Genomic DNA, 6,945 nt, shown 5'->3' on the forward strand with positions numbered 1-6,945 from the left:
TGCAACCTCTGGCAGGGTAAGGAACGAGAGTTCACCAGGTGGTGCATCCCAGCACTGACACCCATGGATTTTCAGGACCAAGAAATGTTCTTGTATTGGGGTATCTGAATAAACTGAAGTGCACTTACTTGTACCTCGGTGTGTATCTATATTGTGAATGAGATCGCTTAGCCCAACAGAACCTTCAGGCGCAGTAACTATAATATTGTTATTTAAAAAATTATTCTACTCTCTTTGACAAATCTATTAGAGTTCTTTGAGGAGGTAACAAGCAGGGTGGATAAAGGGGAACCAGTAGATGTAGTGTATTTAGATTTCCAAAAGGCACTCGACAAGGTGCCACATAAAAGGTTACTGCATAAGATAAGAGCTCATGGTGTTGGGGGTAATATGTTAGATTGGATAGAGGATTGGCTAACTAACAGAAAACAGAGAGTCAGGATAAATGGGATCAGTGCTGGGGCCTCAACAATTTTCAATCTATATTAATGACTTGGATGAAGGAAGCGAGTGTATTGTAGCCAAATTTGCAGACGATACAAAGATAGGTGGGAACGCAAGTTGTGAGGAGGTCATAAAGGGCAGGATTTTCATTGGGCCGTGGAGGCAGGATTGGAGGCGTGTGGGGGGTTAAAATCTCGAAATCGGGGGGCACGAACCCATCCCGCCCCCAACCCGCCTCCATGCCAGTTTCAAAGGAGGCGGGTACCCGACCTGTGCTGGGACCCGCCTCCCTGAGGCGGGAAGGGGATTAGTGCCAATTAACTGCCTGTTAACAGGTAGTTAACAGGCAGTTTTTAGCCTAATCCTTATTTTCATTCTTGAAGTGTGGGATTCCCGACGGCTTCAAACCACGCCAAGTTAGCGAGGCGGGCCGTCGGGCTGATGGGCTTGGAGGGGTCGAGATGTCCGGTGAGTTCAGGTGAGTGATGGGTGCATGAGTGCAGAGGTAAGTGTGTTTGGTGTGTTTAAAGTGTTTAAAGAAGTTTTACTTACCTTTACAGCCTTCCTTCCTTCAGGTCTTGGGAGTCCTTCATCTCACCGGCACAGAAAGCAGAGTGGCCGCGATCTGTCAAAAATTGCAGCATTCAGCTTTTTGTTCCGGAGAGATCTCTAAATCATCTTGCGAGGAAGGAATTAACTTGGAGTACAGATTGTCAGTGTTGACAGCTTCAAACAGCTGTGAAACGCTGATATTTCATCTGTCAAAAGGTCTTGACAGATGAAATATCAATCTGTGACGTCACCTGTTGCCGGGTGGCCCTTAATTGGCCTGCTGAGCCCGCTGGGCGGGCTCAACAAGGTCAATCAAGTCAAAATTGCGTGGGTTGGCTACAACTCGATGGAGGCGGAATTACAACCCCGAAAGTTGTAGTCCCGCCTCCTACCCGCCCCCTCAATGAAAATCCAGCCCATAGAGTCTGCAAAGGGATATCGAGAGGTTAAGTGCGTGGGCAAGAATTTGGCAAATGGAGTATAATGTGGGAAAATGTGAGGTTATCCACTTTGTTAGGAAGAATAGAAAAGAAAAATATTATTTAAATGGAGAAAGACTACAGAATGCGGCAGTACAGAGGGATTTGGGTGTCCTCGTACATGAAACACAGAAAGTTAACATGCAGGTGCAGCAAGTAATTAGGAAGGCAAATGGCATGTTGGCCTTTATTTCAAAGCGGATAGAGCATAAAAGTAGGGAAGTCTTGCTGCAACTGTACAGGGCTCTGGTGAGACCACACCTAGAGTACTGCGTACAGTTTTGGTCCCCTTATATAAGGAGGGATATACTTGCATTGGAGGCAGTTCAGAGAAGGTCCACGAGGTTGATTCCTGGGATGAAGGGGTTGTCTTATGAAGAAAGGTTGAGCAGGTTGGGCCTATACTCATTGGAGTTTAGAAGAATGAGAGGTGACCTTATTGAAACATATCAGATTCTGAGGGGTTTGGACAGGGTAGATGCTGAGAGGATGTTTCCCCTCGCGGGGGAATCTAGAACTAGGGGGCGTAGTCTCAGAATAAGGGGTCACCCATTTAAGACGGAGATGAGGAGGAATTTCTTCTCTCAGAGGGTCGTGAATCTTTGGAATTCTTTACCCCAGACAGCTGTGGAAGCGGACTCATTGAATATATTCAAGGCTGAGATAGACAGATATTTGAGCTACAGGAGAGCCAAGGATTATGGGGAGCGGGCAGGAAAGTGGAGTTGACCCCAAAATTGGATCGGCCGTGATCTCATTAAATGGTGGAGCAGGCTCGAGGGGCCGAATGGCCTGCTCCTATTTCTTATGTTCTTATGTTCTTTCAGTCTCACCATTCCACGATAGCAGGCAGATGACCTGTTCTCTTGCCTATCATCTCATTCTTGTTTTCAAAACCCTCCAAGGCCTCGCCCCTACCTATCTTTGTAATCTCCTTCAGCTCCACAACCCCCTGAGATCTCTGACCGCCGCCAATTCTGCCCTCTTATGCATCCCCGATTTTAATCACTCCATCATTGGTGACCATGCCTTTAGCTGCCAAGGCCCTAAGCTCTGGAATTCCCTGCCTAAACCTCTCTGCCTCGCTACCTCTCCCTCCTCCTTTAAAACGCTTCTTAAAACCTACCTCTTTGATCAAGCTTTTGGTCACCTGCCCTAATTTCTCCTTATGCGGCTCGGTGTCAAATTTTGTCTGATTATACTCCTGTGAAGCACCTTGGGATGTTTTACTACGTTAAAGGCACTATATAACTCACCTGGCTGGGGAGCCTAGAACCAGGGGTCACAGTCTCAGAATAAGGGGTCGGCCATTTCGGACTGAGATGAGGAGAAATTTCTTCACTCAGAGGGTGGTGAATCTTTGAAATGATCTACCCCAGAGGGCTGTGGAGGCTCAGTCGTTGAGTATATTAAAGATAGAGATCGATAGATTTTTGGATATTAAGGGTATCAAGGGATATGGGGATCGGGCAGGAAGGTGGAGCTGAGGTTGAAGATCAGCCATGATCTTATTGAATGGAGGAGCAGGCTCCAAGGGCCGAATGGCTGACTCCTGCTCCTATTTCTTATATTATGTTCTTTTGTTATAAATACAAGTTGTTGTTGTTGCTTCTGCCGATGTAGTTTTGTAATCTACCGCCATAAAGCGCACAACAATGGTTCAGATGAGTAGAGTTTCCCTCCCTCTCCACGGAGAATGATTCCCCATGTGTATCACTCCTTGACCAGAAACTTAGGGGTGAATTACTGTGGAGGCTCGTCCGCTTGTCCAGCATAACTTTAACGGTAGAGCCATGGACGATCTGGAGAACTCCCATATAAATTCAGCCCCTTACTATACTTGTGTAGAGAAGAAAAAGCTTAATTAAAAGGAATGATTTATTTCTTAGCATTACTATCTGTTTCTTAACTTTAAAAGGTTACACCATGAAAACGTAAAACTCTCTACTGCTTATCCAGACAGCCAAGCTTGGATTTTCTGATTTGTACAAATATAAATTGGGCAGACCTGGTCCTGAAAGTGGGGAGAGTTCCATCACACCAGAACTCCACACAGTTTTGCACTCACACCAATTTTCGCCATTTTGTCATTTATGCCCCATTTGTTCTGTTTCATCTCGCTCGTTTCAAATAGGCAACCACGGTTGCTCGGCACTTGGCAGAAGACGAGAGAGAGCTTAAAGAGCGCAACGTCAATACTTGTAGCATCAGTTCCAAGCTCATTTATGACTCATTCCTGGAGGAGTTCAGCTTTGCTGTTTCCAATTGTGCTATTGCTGTGGAGCTGCCGTTTCCACCCCTCTTCCCCTACCATTTCACACGGGGTACAATGGAAATTTCACTGCACCTTTGCTTTTTCTGACGGAAGCAAAAAAGACTAGGAGGAGCGACCGAGGGATGTCAGGCAGGTCAGGCACCACTGGAGGTATACGACATGGAACTGACCCACTTTTACTCCCACACCAGTCGGTAGAGGTGCACGTAGCTGCATATGTCAAAGGAGCAGTGCCTGTCGAGACCAAGACATACAAGGAAATCCTTCACTGAGTTATGTCACATGCTGTCACCAAATCTACTCCCCGCGGTGGCTGGCTTCCATGTTGCAATTGAAGGCCCCAGAGCCTGAGATGGCCTTGTTTCATGGCAGCTCGATTCTGAGATGGATCTGCTGCATGCTGCACCCCTTGAACTGCTGCATGGGCAGCCTGATGCTATGTTACTTCTGCCACAAGCAGGTATTGGCGGCTACCAGTGGAAGGGCATGCATGTGCTGCTATCCTGAAAGATCGCAGCATTATCCAAGCCCATCCCTGACATACCACTAACCCTGGGCATTAACATTGTTGTGTATGTAATATGTGTGCTACTTTGAACCTATGGACAGGACTGCACTACTTGTTGGGCGTAGTGATACGCAGTACCACTCCTGGCCATAGGGGTATAAATAGTACTGTGGGTACTGATCTCCCCTCAGTTCCCGCCTGTGGGCATGAAGTAAAGACCTATGTATAGTCCCTACCTCCAACCAGTAAAGACCTGTTTGAGTTATACGTTTAAGTCTTTGTGTTAATTGTTCAATACAATACACATACTTAACACTGGCGACGAGTCAGGTTCTTACCCTGCGGCAGTTGAAGAGAGGTTTCAAACATCACCACCCCACTAGAAGCGACAGGCTTTAGGACTCTGAAGCCTCCATCAGCGACTGAGCACTGGAGTGCAGCAAACATCCTGACAGCTTCCAGCGACTGACAGAAGTCTTTCTGCAGTTTCCTTGTTCAACCTAGGTGGTGGGGTAAGCCGTGCAGTGTTGGCTGCAAAGACAGGGCTGGGGAAGTTGGAGAAGATAAGGGCGATCGCAATCCCTGATAAGAGCCGCGGTGAAACGCGCGAGCGGGTAAGCCAGAGCCCGGGAGGGAGTGAGCAAGCAAGAGCCGCGCGAGCGGGTGAGCCAGAGGCCGGGAGCCGCTTCAAGTGTGAGGCGCAGCGCGGGCCAGCGATCGGAACCAAAGATAAGGGCCGCACTCGGGGGCTGAAGGGAGACGGCGTCGGGGGACGGGTGAAGACCGCCAAGTGCGGGAAAACCGCCATTTTGTGGGCGGAGGATGACGGCAAGAGCAGGAAGCCGCCATCTTTGATAACAAGTAAACAAAATAAAATCTGAGAAATTGCAAATCTACAATGCCTAAACACGGGAATATTAGCACCTTTGATAGTGACCTCGAAGATTGGGCCATATATGTTGAAAGAGTAAAAAATTATTGTAAGGCCAATAAAATTCATGACCAAGATAAAGCTTTAACATTATTAAATTTAATGGGTGCGAAGACATACGGGCAATTGAAACACCTGTTATCACCAGATGAACCGGCGGATAAGACGTTCGATGAGATTGTTACTGTCCTGAAAGATCATCTAAACCCCACGCCGCTGATGCTAGCGGAACGATTTAAATTTTACGACAGAAGGCAGCTACAGCATGAAAGCAATGCTGATTATTTGCTGGAATTGCGTAAATTAGCGAAATATTGCCAGTTTGGAACGGGACTGACAGAGGCACTTCGAGACAAATTTGTGTGTGGTTTATTTAAACAGGATACACAAAAGCGACTGCTCGAGGAGAATGAGCTGACGCTTGAGAAGGCGGTCACTATGGCAGCAGCACATGAAGCCGCAGCGAGAGGCACGGCAGTAATGCAGCTACGGTCACCGGAGCTCAGTGCACACAAATTGGGTGTGAGTTCTGGCAAATGTTATCGTTGTGGAAAGACAACGCATGATCAGAACCAGTGTTGGTTTAAAAACCAAGAATGTAGAACTTGTGGTAGGCTTGGACATATAGCTAGAGTATGCAGGTCAGGGAAGAAGACCAGCAACAAGAAGTCACCGCAAGGAAAATACGCAAAGGTACACAAGGTGACCGAACAGGAGTCCGATTCAGACGCTAGCAGTAATGAACTGGCTAGCTTAAGCTGTAATGAACTGGCTAGCTTAAGAGTACTCAACGCTGGTAAGGGTGCAGACCTCCAGACAATTTGGGTCACTCTTCAGATAGAAGGAGTCCAAGTAAAACTGGAATTGGACACTGGATCGGCATTGACGGTCATAAATAAGAAAGATTACGGAAAGTTATTCCAACATATTCCCCTACAGGATACGGGGATTATATTGAAAACATACACGGGGCAAAGAGTGTACCCCATCGGGAAAATAGAGGTTGCAGTGGTCCACAAGGGCGAAGACAGTCAAATAATGGACTTATATGTGATATCTGAAGGAGGTTCTCCACTACTAGGACGGGAGTGGATTAGGAAAATGAATATGGACTGGCATTTCCTACAAACAATAACGAGTGAGAACTCGGTGAAGATAGTCGGCCCAGACTCTGGAACGGATGATGGTAAGCCCAACTCAGGTGCAAAAGACAAAGTTTCAGCACAGAATTCCACTGAGCAACAACAACATAGTTTAACTGTGGATTCTGAGTCTGGCAAGTCTACTGATGTGCCCATTTCTGAGGGACACCGGGCTCGAACTCAACTCCATTTCAAACTACAACAGCAATTAGAACAAATGCTTCGCCGTTGTGAGCAAGAGTTGAATGCAACGAAAGAGTTCTTTGATATAGAGTTGGAGAATCTGGAAAGACAACAGAAGCAGCTGATGGAGAAAATGGAGCAGGAGCACACAAAACGTCTGATGTCAGAGGAGTTAACGGTCAGCCAACTCCTGCATATGCTGAAGGACAGGACTCTGAAATGGGAAAAACTTGAACATGAACTTCAATATTCAAACGAAAGGGGTTCGGAGCTCTCAAAGGTTATTGGAAGAGCTGAGGTGGCAACACAGACTGAGATGACTGCAACAGAGCAGCCCTTGGATGCCAAAAGTACGCTGACTCACGTCAACGTAGAACAACAGACCGCTGAAACAGCTGCTCCGGTAGAGGGATTGAATAGTCCGATCAATC

The sequence above is a fragment of the Somniosus microcephalus genome, chromosome 5 (assembly GCF_052327205.1).
Source record: "Somniosus microcephalus isolate GS21.2 chromosome 5, FLI_Smic_1.0, whole genome shotgun sequence".
In the NCBI taxonomy this organism is placed as follows: domain Eukaryota; kingdom Metazoa; phylum Chordata; class Chondrichthyes; order Squaliformes; family Somniosidae; genus Somniosus; species Somniosus microcephalus.